Here is a 13,703-nt window from a genome sequence, read left to right on the forward strand (position 1 = left end):
CATACTAAAGTAAACCCTATCTCCCTGGCTTAACTGTGAAAATCTGGAGCCCAGACACTTCATATTATTTGGCCTCTTTAGCTGTTCACATGGAGAGAACTGTGTCCTGCTCACTTAAAAATGCGAAGCTGCATGCACACTCGTGTGAACACAACAAATAAACCACAGGTCCTGCAAAAAGAGGTGAGCTATTTAAACAACTCACTAGATACTACTATCATTAGTATTTTAACTGGCATGTTTGAGAGGGAGAAGCAAGGTAAAGAAAACAACAGCCTTTTTGAACGGAGGACTAGGTTGGCCAGGGAGGCTTTCTTGGGAAGCCAAAGATATGATTCACTAAAAAAAAAAAAATCAGCAGGGCAAAGAGGCCCTGAAACAATGTTGCGGTTGCTGGTGCACAGGAGCGAGGAGAAGGGAGATGAGCCTGGCTTCCAGGGCACAATGCCCTCCTGGGAGGCTGGTTAGCAGAGCGAGCAGGCTCATTCTGCTGGGCAGCAAGGCTTTCCTGTCCCAAATGCAGCAAGGCTTTCCTGTCCCAAATGCAGGGGTGCTGCGCCTGCAGCCCAGAAATAAAAGGAAAGTGCGGCATCTGTGAGGACAGAGGGAGTGTGAGGTGGGGGTGGAGAAGGTTGCTCCGCAGTGGTAGAGAGAAATGCTAAACACTTGTCACAGAGGAACAGAGGCAGTGATCACAGAAACACGAGGTCCTAACGGACAGGGAGCTGCCCCTGTGCACCATCTCCTAATGAGCACCCATTGCTCTGTGGATGCAGGAGAGGTGGGCTCAGACTTAGCCAAACAAAATGATCTTCCCCAGATTACTCCGTTATAGCCCACGCCAACAACACTTCAGGGCATTTGTTGTAACTCCGAGGTCAGCTTCATTCCAAGCGAGGGAAGGGAGACAGTGGAGAGAGACTCTGTTCCACTCATCCTGGAGAAAAGTAGGGATTCCTGCCTGAGGAACAGAGCTGGAGTCCCCAGGTAGAAAACAAAGATCGGCATGACGGGGGCATCCTCACTAAACTAGCCCAGGACTTTGAGTCAGACCAGGGCAATCAGTGTTCCCTGAGGTGGTCATGGCTCAGGGTCTTGGTCACATGTTGAGTAACCAGATTGGGAAGGGGATGCGCTGGCCTAGCAGGATTCCCATTAAGTGGGGGACAGTGCAGAAATGAACACAGAAGGCCAGCTGTGTAGAAAAGACCTGGCTAGAATTTGGACAAGAATCCTTGTCACCATAGATGTCCTTATGCCATCTAAGTGCTCAGATCCTCTGAATGGGGGGAGGAGGTCTGGGGGTGTCTACATCAGCTCTGCTCTCCCTGAAAGTCTGCCACACTCATTCATCTCTGAAGCCGTTGTTATCATAGCCAGTGCTCCGCTTACTTCCCCAGTGACCTCTGGCCTCCCTCCTCTGGAGTCATAAACTGGAGAGTTGGGCTGATGCCACTCAGATGGGGCCCTGGAAACTTGCAGATGAACACTTTATGTTTCCAGTAGATCTGTCCTATGGTTAAGCATGAGCACCTGAGTGCTAGTGTACAATACATGATCTGCAGCGGGTGTGAGCACCCCAGGACTCGCTTAAGTCCAACAACAGAGGCAAGAAGCTCCCTAGAGAGAGAGAGGACAGTGGGGCTCAAGGTTTGGTAAGACCTGGGAACACTGGACCATCCCGCAAGGGCTGAGGAAAAAGGTCCCTCAGTTTCATTTATCCAGATTCACCTTCCAAAGTGTCAGTGAATAGCTTTGTGCTCACATAGACCAACAGAAGTGAAAAAGCTTTATGTGAAAGCTATAGGTGGCTCCTTTCCAGAAAGAAGTCCAAGAAGATGCACGCCAAGTTAGATGCTATCATAATGTGGCGTGTGCATTTTACTTGTTGGTGTATGCATATATTTTACATGAGCATGTGTGTATGTATGTGTGTAATAGTGCACACTTGTGTGTTTGCATGTGTGTGCATGTACAGTATGTGTGTTCCGGTGTATTCTTGAATGTATGTGTTCTGGTGCACACTTGTGTGTATGCGTCTGTTCTGGTGCACACGTGTGTGCGCGTGTGCATGTGCATGTGTGTGCTTTGGTACACACTTGAGTGTGTGTGCATGTGTGTGTGTTCTGGCAAACATTTGAGTGTGTGTCTGTGTGTGCGTTCTAGTGCACATTTGAGTGTGTGTGTATGTTCCCATTTAAGGACGTAAACTTGAAATCCAACACTCAGTAAAAATCGACACTAGAAGAGCCAAATCTGTACAAAGCAGTGTGCCCTCTAGAGATACAGTCAAGCCACATGCCCAATTCCTATTTTCTAGTACTGAGATTGAAAAATTTTAAGTAATGAGGAAAATTAATTTTAATATTTTATTTCATATCCCAAATATTACCACTCCAATGTACATTCAATATTAAAAACATTAATATAATACTTTATTCCTCCTTTTTTTTTTTGGTAATTCAGTCTTTAAAATCTGGTGCATATTGTCTCAGTATGAGGCATTTCATTTTGGACCCATCTACATTTTAAGTGTCTGGCAGAAGTGTCTGCCAATGACAGTGGCAGCTGCCTGTGACTGCATGGATCCTTATCCAAGTCTCTCGGACCACTTAAACGAAACACTGGAAGGAATGGTTTTGGCGGGGTTGTTGGTGTTCCTGAAAGCATTAAGCCGGACCCTTGTACTTACTCCTCCATCAGGCAGGGGCGAGGTCCCATCTGCCTCTCCAGACAGTGCTTAGGTATGCTACCCAGGCATGTCACTAGACTTGAGGATCCCTCCCCTTAAGTGTGTTCTTCCATTTCCCTCCAAAGTCCAGTTTTATATCAAGACTAAAATCAGTTGAAAGACACAGTTTTCAAGTGCAGAGACTCTGGTTCATAGGAGACGTGACAGCAGATGTTCCTTCAGACCCTGGGTTGCCTGCTGTGTTTGTTCCTCCAAAGTCAAAGCATCTCCAGCATCCCAGTTGCAGCTGATGTGGTTCTTTAATTACAGGGGGATGCTAGCCACTGGGCCACTTGGTTCATTAGCTCCAGGCTTGGCAGGCTGAGGGAGGAAGAACGGTTTTACTGTCATCCTTTGTTTTCTTCAGGCAGCAATTCGCTCACTCATCCAGCCTGTGTTTAGTGGCCGCTTACTGGGTGGTAGGCACTGTGATAATAGCTGGTTACACTCTTGACAAGTTTCCTCTTTTGTTTGTGTATTTTTACTGATGTAATTTTGAAGTTATAAACAGAGGGTCTGTCTGATGGACCTACAGAAACTCTACATTAATGTACATTAATGTGGTCAAGTGCCATACCATTTGGTTAGACCTGCCCTTCTTGATCCCTTGTGTAAATCAGAATCACCCAGAGGGCTTGCTAACCATGGGCCACAGGCTAGGGTGATGTCTCAGTGGGTAAAATGCTAGATTTGCAGGCACGAACACCCAAGTTTAATCCCCCGGAACCCACAAATAAAAAGCTGGGCATCTGGAGCTGGAAGAGATGGCTCAGCAGTTAGGAACAGTAGCTGCTTTTGCAGGAGACCCAGGTTCAGTGCCCACAACCAATGCAGTGACTCACAGGAACCTCCGCAACTCCAGTTCTGGGGGATCTGACGCCCTCTTCTGGCCTCCACGGATACTACATGCATGTGGTACACACACTATATATGCATGCAAACACTCACATGCATGCGTGTAATCCCAGAACTGAGGAGCCTAAGACAGATGGCTCCTTAGGGCTCACTGGCCCATCTGCCCAGCCAGCAAAGTAAATTTAAGATCCTAGCTAAAGAAATAATAATAATAATAATAATAATAATAATAATAATAATAATAATAATAAGCGAATGGCACCTGAGAAATGACACCTGAGGGTGTACTCTGGGCTCCACATGTGTGTGCGGTGGTGGTGGCCTGCTGGGTCAAGGAGCAATCTGCCTTTCTAACAAGCCTCATGTCTGGAGGTAAAAACTAATACACCCTCTAGACTGGTGTGGTCTTACTTAGAGTCTTCTTTCTTTTAGGGAGTCTACAAATCTGCAGACAACCGTACTTCCCTGCAGAATTAACAACCACAAAATTCAAAAGGACCCTTTAAATAAGCAGGTCACCTCCCTGTGGTCTGATTTATGAGATACAGATGTAGAACACCAATGGGAAATTCCTTGAGAAACTTCCAGAGGGTCAGTAGGGAAGGAATGAGGCAGGCCACACCTCCGCCTCGAGGACCAGCCTTGCAGGTTATGACCTCACGAACCCCTCTGTGAGCAATGCCAGCTAAGGGCCAAGTTCTCTGTGTTCTATGCACACACTCGTCAGAGCCGCCAGCACAACAAGATCTCTGCACTTGGCCACAGGCAGCAGTGATGCGCATGCAAACAGTACTTTTCTCCTGTCTGGTGGGTCATCAATGTTTTAGGCGAGATCTGTGACAGAGCAGGTAGCAGTCACAGAGCTGGCTCTCCATAGCCACTGTACCTATGCCTTAAACAACTCAAAAGCAAGTTCAAACAGTGGATGCACCTTCCTCCTTCTAGGAAAAAAGACTCACTTCCTTTTACCAGCACATGATAACATTTGGATGCCATCTCTGGTAATAACCCCCACGAATGCCAACAAAAAGGTCGAGTTCTCAGAAAAGGGAAGAGAATGAATTGGTGGCAAATGACCTGCATATGTAATCACAGCTGGGTGCGAGCAGGAGGCCCTCTGACCTCCAGCCCCTCTTGTAATCGTGCCATCTGTCCTGTAACTGGACACTCTCAGGTCAAGAACCACAAGGAGACTGCAGGATGAGTACAGAATGCTTCTCATTTACGTGACATTATAAAATAATCTCATGATATTTAATGAAGATGCTCCTGCTGCCCGTTTAGTTAAGAAACCAGTTAATACCAGTTCACCAACTAAGGCTTGGCCCTACCTTAGATAAATTTAAAAAAAAAAAATTAGGACTAGAAAGATGCCTCCGCAGTTAAGGACACTTGTGGCTCTTCCAGAGGACCTGGGTTCGATTCCCAGCACTGACATGGTGGCTTACTACTGTCTGCTGTTTGTAGCTCCAGTGCCAGGGGATCTGACTCCCCCTCCTGGGCTCTGCAGGCCCTGTACCACATATGCAGTACACAGACATACATGCAGGCAAAACTCCCATACACATAAGTAGTAGTCATTAAAAACTAAATAGAAGAGTCAAAAGAACTGTAGCTAGGTGGAGGGTGGGAGAGTTGCACGCACGCATCTGAGACAGCACAGACTGATATCCTTAAAATAAAGATGGGAAGTTCTGCTGCAGGGCAGGGAGACAGCTCAGTTGACAGAGTGCTAACTGTACCAGCGTGAGGACTTGAGTTGGATCCCGAGCACCCATCTAAAAAGCAAGGCCACTGCGTGCAGTCTTATAACCTCAGCGCTAGGAAGGCAGAGACAGGAGGAACCCTGGGGCACGCTGACTAGCCAGCCTACCGAATCAGTGAGCTCCAGGTTCAGCAGGAGGCCTTTCCTCCACAAAACTGGGGTGATTGAAGAAGATACTCAGGGTCAATCTCTGGCCTCCATACCCATGTGTACACACAAACATATATGAACACACATGCATTCACGTGTATACACACATGCATACACGTGTATAAACACAATGCATACACACATGTGTGTGCATGCATGCATATACACATACACATGTATGTGTGCACACCTGCATACACATATATGCACACACATGTATACATGCATGTGCATGCGTGCACATACACATGCATGCACATAGGTACCCATCCATGCATATACACAGGAAGATACATGCATACATACACATACATGCACACACAGGGATGCCAACAAGGACTGCTTGCAGCCAGCCTCCATACTGTTGCCAAGTAATTCTTCACAGAGAGGCCAGTCCTAGAAATTTGACAATGGGTGAGACAAGGTTTCTCTATGTAGCCTTGGCTGTCTGTTCTAGACTCACTTTGTAGACCAGGCTGGCCTTGAACTCACAACCATCCACCTGCCTCTGCCTCCTGAGTGCTGGGATTAAAAGCATGTGCCACCACACCCAGCAACAATGAAATCATCTTACAGTGTTGTTAAATGTTCCCTAAGTGGGGAAACCACCACTTACCCCGTGGGGGGGGGGGGGGTTAAGGCCCTTGGTGGTGATGTCAGCTGTGCTGGGCGGGGCACGGAGAAGCACAAGTCTGAGAAGATCAAGGCAGATTAAACAGGAAGATGGCAGAAAGCAAAGCTGAGCTAGATTTGGGGTGACATGAAGGACATGTCTCGCCCCAGGATATGGATGGGGATGTGGAGCTATTATTTCAGAATATGAAAATGTGGAGGGAGATTGGTACTCAGACAGGCGTCCCGGGGCTGCTGATGGAGGAGCTCACAGAAAGTCTGAGGAGTGTGTGACAAGATGTAGCTGCTGGGGCAGACATCAGCAGTCAAGAAAGCAGTACCTTTTGGAACCGGCTAAATTTATGTAGCACTTGCTGTACGGCAGGCACTGTGTGAATGGTTCATATGTTAGCCCTTCCAACAATCTACGAGCAGCCTAGAAAATCATTCTCATTTTATATTGCTGGGGAGATGTAGGCTTGGAAGGGACAGGTAATGTCTTCTGATTGGGAAATAGAAAAATTATATCACCCCCTGCCTGGCTGCTCAGTTTTCCTCTTGCCTGCTGTGCTGAGCTGGGATTTCATGGTGATGGGGTCCCCTCGCCAGAGAGAGAGGGAACGGGTCTGGAATCCAGATGCTCATGCAAGGTTCAGAAGGAATGAGCACCCTCCCCTGTGATAAGTCAGGGTTTTAGCGGTCACAGGAGAGCCACACAAAGGCTGAGAAGTCATTGTAGAAAGGCTACAGATGAGGAGTCTATACTGAGGGTTGAGGTGTCCCCAAGGCTGGGACAGGGCAGAGGCAGAAGACATGAGAGGTAAGGACTCCTGAGGCAGCCAGGGCTAGGCAGTCTGGGCTAGGCACGGGGTAAGAAAAGCTGCCTCCCACTGAGGAATAAGCCGTCTGACTCTGCTACTCATGGCCAGGGCCTGAGTAGGTGGCTTGGCCACCACACTAGAGTCCTCTTCTCGGAAGACATTGTCATACCAGGATACTAGTAAAATAAGAGTCAAATAAGACACAGGGGACCAGCCTGGTGCTGCTCCTGCTGCTAATCCATCTCAGTAGAGGAAGATTTCTAAGTGATGATGAGCTCAGCAGGAAAAGGATAGACTGGAGCAAAGCCAAGCAGACGGCTGACCCCAGAAGAGACCTAACAAGTCAGGAAGGGTCAGTCAACGGCCCTAGAGCTCCATGTATGGCCAAGACTGGCAGGGTTGTCTGTTCCGATGGAAGACAAAGGTCATCTGATTTGTGCCACGTGAGGATGCTGGTTTCTAAAGGCCCATCCAGTGCAGATGCCCCTAGATGGGCAGACATTGAGCGGGCGAGGCTGGAGTAGATTTGCACATTCGACAGACGGGGCTGAGGAATTTGATGTGTCCAAAGCGGTTGGTGTTAGTGCTCAGGATGAGAGAAAAGCTAAATGCTATTTTTAGGAGCAGAGCATCATTTGTTCTCGCATGCAAATTAGGTTTTAGAAATATCCTCGGATTTGTGGTATCTGAAGGGTTTGTGGCATTCTTCCTATGGGTGTGTGATCCATGTTTGCAGTCTTCCTAATGTCATTTTCCATGTGGCAGAGCTAAGGGTGAAAGATCTGGGCTCTAGGCTCTGAAGGCAAATAATTAGACAAGAACCAAGTCCCAGGGCGGGGCTTCGTGCTGTGCAAACCCTCACAGTGCTGGCACCACCTTCCCCGGACAGCCTAATCAATAATGTGTAAGTACTCATCTTTGTGAATTTCCAATTAATGATTTTGATTGCCTAATAGTGCTATCCAAATCATATGAGCTACAATTTCTGGCCATATGGGTAATACTAAACTTTCTAGCAGCAACTTGATTGTAGCAGAAACAGGTGAGGTAAATTTTAATGAAATATTTTATTTAACCCATTTATTCAGTGTATTCTCTTGTAAATAGCCTAACCCTCTCATGCAAATTTTAATCAATATGTATATTGTTGAAATTCTTTCTGTTCTCTTTTGTTCAAAATCTTGGAGATCTCAGATGAATTTTATACTTGACAATACACTTTATTTCAAACTGGTTACATCCAAGATTTGTGTGTGCCCAGTGGCCACCTCAGTGGACAGTGAAGATCTAAGCTCCTTGTCTGAGGTTCCAGGGGAAAGTTGGCTATTACTCTGCCCTTGTGGGTCAGTAGTCACGTGTCCCAGACCAAGGCCAGCTGAACAACATGGCGTTTGTGGCTCACTTCCCACCTCAGCCAACCTTCATCACCAGAGAGAAACCACTTAACACGAACTTGTCACTTAGGGAGGCCCCAGTTGGGCCATTTATTGATAAGAGCAACCAAACCAAAAGGCTGACATCCAGCCATTCCTGAGTCTAGATGAAAACAAAACAGAAGTGGTACCCACATTTGTGGACAAGAGGAAGCTCCAATATTAGAAAAGCAGCAGACCCCTAGTAAGGAATTATTGGGTTCCGTTGCAGCAATGAAAAACTTGGAATTGAAGTTTGAGTTTTATTTCTTACGTTTGGGATGTTCATCTCAGTCCCTGCAGTCCCAGTTTTGTGCTCAGCAGCATGCCGGCTGGCTTCAGGGAGTCATTACAAATATCTATATATATTGCGATGATATTTTGCAAAAATCACTGAGTTGCTTTTGAGGGCAAAAAAAATAAAAAATAAAACTAAGGAGCTTGGAAATAGCTTAACTCATAAAGTGCTTGCCTGGCAGACACGAGAACCAAAGTTCAACCCACAAAAACTTGGACATGGTGCCACACGTGCCTATAATTCTGTCACTGGGGAGATGGAAAAGTGGCAGGTCCCTGGGGTTGCCACCTGGCCAGCCACAGGTCCCAGAGAGAGAGAGAGATCCTGTCTCTCAAAACAAGATGAGGAGCTTCTGAGGAAAAGGTCCTCCAGGTTGACTTCTGGCCCCTACACAGTGCTTACACACATGGGCCTGCGTACATGCGTACACAGAAGGGGCTGGAGGGAGAGAGAGAGAGAGAGTCAGAAAGACAGAAAAATTGTTCAATGCCAAAATCTGACTGGCCTATATGGAAAAAACAGAGAGTAGAAAACAGCTGGAAACATGGCCTGCAGGCCTGGCTATGTGTCCCTGGTCTCTGGCACCCGGATTTCCCCAGCCCCTTGTACAGGTGGCAATAAACCCTTCTAAATTGAATCCTACTTTAGCACTATTCCAGCCACAGCCTTATGACAGAGGACTTCTCCAGGCCTCCAGGGACACCCTCCCTCCATAAAAGCAGTTAAAACCTCTCTCTGGTGATGAACGGTTGCTGGGTTTTCTCTCATCAATATTTTGATGAGTGTTTGCACATTTGGGCTATGACAGATACAGATTCCGATGGTAACTGCAGCAGTAGATAGAATAGGTGTCTCAGAAGATTGCGGGCGCCCATCAGTGGTGACGTGGTCTCTCTGTGACAGTAGGTGCCAACCCTGGCCCTGGCTGCCTAGAAGACTTTTGAAGCAAGTATATTGAGAATGTCTGGGAAGGGCCACAGGCAGGCTCACCCTGCCCTCCCTCGCTGTCTCCTCTGAGATAGCTTTGTTCCAAAGCAAGGACACTGCAGACCTCAGCCCACAGCCCGGCCTCTTACTTCAGTATGACTACCCACTGTGTGCCTCCCATTGGAGAGAGCTAAGCCACTATGGCGTCTTGGAGAGCACCTTCTCAGAAGAGAATTGCTGAGTGTATCTATCTCATGGACCATCACTGGTTTCATGGCTCCATTTTCCCCCTTGAAAAAGCCATGACACCGCAATGTGATCTGGAGCTATAACGTTATAAATGTGCTGTCCAGGAAAGAGTCAAGAAGAAAAGTCCTCCAGGACCCGGGAATCCACACTGCCAGTGTGGCAGTGTGGTTGTGTAAAGTTGAGTGGACGGCTATTTAATGCTCACCGCTCACTACTGTCCTGGCAGCGGCAAATTCCAGTTTTGCTCCGAAGGCTTCCCTTCCTCCCTGTATAATGAGATCCAGTGGCCCTACTTGACTCTCCCAGGCGTTCTGGGAGTGAGGCCCTAATGTGAAGGAAGTGTGAAAACAGTAAAGGGCCAATGCCAGCAGGACATATGGCCATCGTCATGGCCACTGTGTCTGTTTGCAAACTCACTAGAGCATAAGGAACAAGAAGCTGAACACGGATGTATGCGTTGCTAAGAGTCAGAGCCCAAAGGGAATGGAAGCTGAGATGTGGCCAGCACTTAGCTTCACACGGCAGGAAGGCCTCAGGGGAGCCCAGGTTTGGACCATGGCTTTTAGCTGCAATCCAGTCTCAGGTTTTCCTTTAGGGGAGATGCCTCAGAGCAGGTTACTGGCACGGGGCCTGCAGCTGCCCTTGGAATGGATGTTGACTCTGCTTCCTTCATAGCAGAGTGGGTGAGGAAGGTACCACGTCTGAATGCAGCAAGAAGAGACAGAGATTATGCTGAGTCTCATCAATGGCCCGGGAGCAGCTGTGTCATGTCAGGCACTGGGCTCAGGTGAAGATCCCCATCCCTAACCCATATTGGAGTCCCCAAGGAGACCTGGCATTTTTTGTACCATTTTCTTTTTCCTTTTCACCATGTCTGATGATTAGTGTTGACTGTCATGTTGAATAGATTAAGAGATGTCTGTGGAACTGGTGAGACCTACCTCTGGGTGTGCCTGCGATTGTGTTTCTGGAGAAAATTAGATCCCGGGGTCTCTAACATAGTCAATGGATTAATCCTTTGTAAGCTTTTTACTAGGATGGCATTATTGGGAGGTCAACTAAATAGGAGGTAGAGCGAACTTAGAGGACATGGCACTGAGGAAATGTCCCTGGGGGCTGTATGTGCCCTGGCCTCTTCCTGTGGTCTCCTTCTCTCTGCCTATTTTGTTGGAGGAAAAAACCCACCAACTAACTCAAAAACCCTCAAGTACTAGTAGACAGTCCCTGAGGGCATCCTGAACTCAGGCCTCCAAGTCTCCTCCCATCCATCAAGAAGTGACTCAGTCACATGTCCCTACCGCTGTGATGCACATGTGGCCAAGGCAGCCATGAGTGAACCCTCCCAGACCATGAACTCAAACAACAATTATTTCTCCCAGTTTTTTGTGTCGGGTATTCTGGTCACAGTGACAATAAGTAGCACACCATGCACACTTCATCTCTTATAAACTGTGCACACCTACAAGTAAATAATTTTCCCCTAGAGACCCAGAATCAACAGGTAGGTGTGCCACCAAGCCCAAGTATCCGTCAACATCTAAATGTGAGACCCCGACATCCTAACACTTGAATAAGCCTGTTGGGCCACATACCTGACAATGCAGCTGCCTGAGGGTCATCAAGGCAGATGCAAACACAGCTGAGTTAGTTAAAAGATCCTGTGTTTGGCCCTGAGTTACTGAGTTGAGCTGGAAAGCTAAACACCTATATATTGCCTTCCCAGAGTCCCAGGAACTGGCTTTTCCTAGTATCTGAAGGTTTGTAAAGGCGGTGAGAAACATAGATATTTATGTAATGCCTAATGGAATAGTTTCAGTCCCTCAACTCAAAGGGCTGTCTGTGGGGGAAAAGCCAGGAGGGACAATTGACAGGTGTCTAACGTGAGAAGCAGGGCTCAGTCAGACTTGGTGGCCGAGGAGTGGAAAAGACCTGGAGCTTTGCAGCCCAGCTGTCACGAAGAAGCAGGACAAATCTTGACACTTTGGAGATAAACCGCATAGAAACTTCAGCTCAGCGTCTCTGGGCTGAAGTTCCTTGCTGGCCCTTTGCTCTGTCTCTAGGGCAGGATTAGAGACCAAGGTAGGTGAACTGCTGTCGGACCACCATACAACCCCTCTGGACACAACCCCCCTAGGCAAACATGGGTTAGGGTCTCTCACAAGAGGAGCCGCTCCCACAATGCACCACTTCGCACTTTCTGACTGCCTTAGGCTTATAGCCATATTGTAATGCAAAATGCGTTCAGTCCAACCTCAAACATCACAGTCTCCAGCTAAGCTGTTGTCCTGTGCGCTCTTTGGTACGTAGGAACTGGTAGCCTTTTCAAACCAATTGCTAGAACTATAAACCCCTTTCTCTCCAACACGACAGATATGTACTGTGTGGTTGACCATCTCTGAAAGTCATTGCTGAAACATTGAAGCAATGTACACACAACACACACAAAAAAACTGTTGTAGAGTCTGAGTATATCAAAATCTACACTGTGCTACAGGAGCTTGATGATAAACCGTTCATCCGAATTCTCTCAGCCCGTACAATGTGATTCGCAATGTGGATGCGGTCCTTTTAGAGAAGCTATGAGCAGCAACACGGAAAGGAAAAGTCAAATCGCCAAACATCAAATCACGTTTAGGTGCATCTTACTCTGGTCTGATTTTCACTCGAGGCTCAGTGGTATCCTGGAAGCTTCCATGGGCCAGCGAAGTGTCTATGAGGTCTGGGGTGAAATGCCAGTGACCTACCGGTGAGTCTGGCTGTCTTTGGAAAGTAAGGATGCCGTCAAGGCAAGTGCCGTTCCATTTCCGCTTTCAATTGAGACTATTGGCTGACCAGCCGTGTACTGGGTGCTCATCTACTTGGTCCCTCAACACATTTGCATCTGTTCGTGAGAATAAAGTGAAAACATAAGATATGAGAATGCATTGCTTAGTTTCCCATGACTATAACTAAATACACGAGATAATAAACTTACTAAGAGAAAAGTTTCGCTTTGGCTCATCACTCTGGAAGTTCCAGTGTAAGACTGGGTGGAACCATTGTCCTGGGCCTCCATGGGAGCTGTGGGAGCATGCATCAGGACAGTTCACGTCGTAAGTCAGCGTGCAGAGAGAGCTAGAGCGTCCACTGTCCCACAACCCCTTTCAGGATATATTAGTTTTCTTCTCAGTGTTGTGACCAAAGCCCTGACAGGAAACAATTTAAAGAAGAAGACCGTTTTCTGGCTTACAGTTTAAGTTAGAGTTTGAGGGGACGCATTCCACCACAGCGGAGACACGGCAGTGGGAGAGGAAAGCATGACATGACACTAGGAAACTGGCTAGTCACAATGCTTCTGTATCAGGAAGCAGAGAGCAGACAGGAAGTAGATCCTGACCTATAAAACCTCAAGGTCCTACCCCCAATGACCCACTTTCTCCCATGCAGTGCCACCAGCTGGGGACCAAGTATTCAAACCCAGGAGCCTAACGGGGACAGTTCACGTTTAAGCCACAGCAAGGGGTATGCCCTCAGTGACCTAATGACCGACCATAGTTTCCCTCTCCTAAGGATCCACAGCAGCTCCCAAGAGGGCACCCTGGGGACCTGGCCTTCGGCACACAGGCTCATCCGAGGCACAACAAAGAATACAGGCAGTTGTTCAGCGTTGTCCAGAAGGAACCACATACGGGTTAAAGCGTCCAAAGCAAAGCCATGGTCGCTGGAATCAGAAGACTGGGTACCAGGAAAGCCTGGTGTAGAATTCTACACTCCCTGCCTTCCCCTCTGTATGGGCCATAGTAGCAACGAGGCTCAGTCACTCAGTGGGCACAGCACTTGGACAATACGACCCTGCGTACTGACTCTCAGGAAAGGGTTCTTTCCAACACCTCTTGGTTTCCCC

General features: G+C 47.7%; 1 protein-coding gene across 3 annotated transcripts in view; it reads left to right on the forward strand.

Moving 5' to 3' along the window:
- Window positions 1-13,703, forward strand: part of ZDHHC14 (zDHHC palmitoyltransferase 14) — a 288,842-nt gene that overhangs the window by 199,150 nt on the left and 75,989 nt on the right. The gene's annotated exons all lie outside the window — the stretch shown is intronic.

Source organism: Acomys minous (genome assembly GCF_964271855.1).
Source record: "Acomys minous genome assembly, chromosome: 3".
NCBI lineage: Eukaryota > Metazoa > Chordata > Mammalia > Rodentia > Muridae > Acomys > Acomys minous.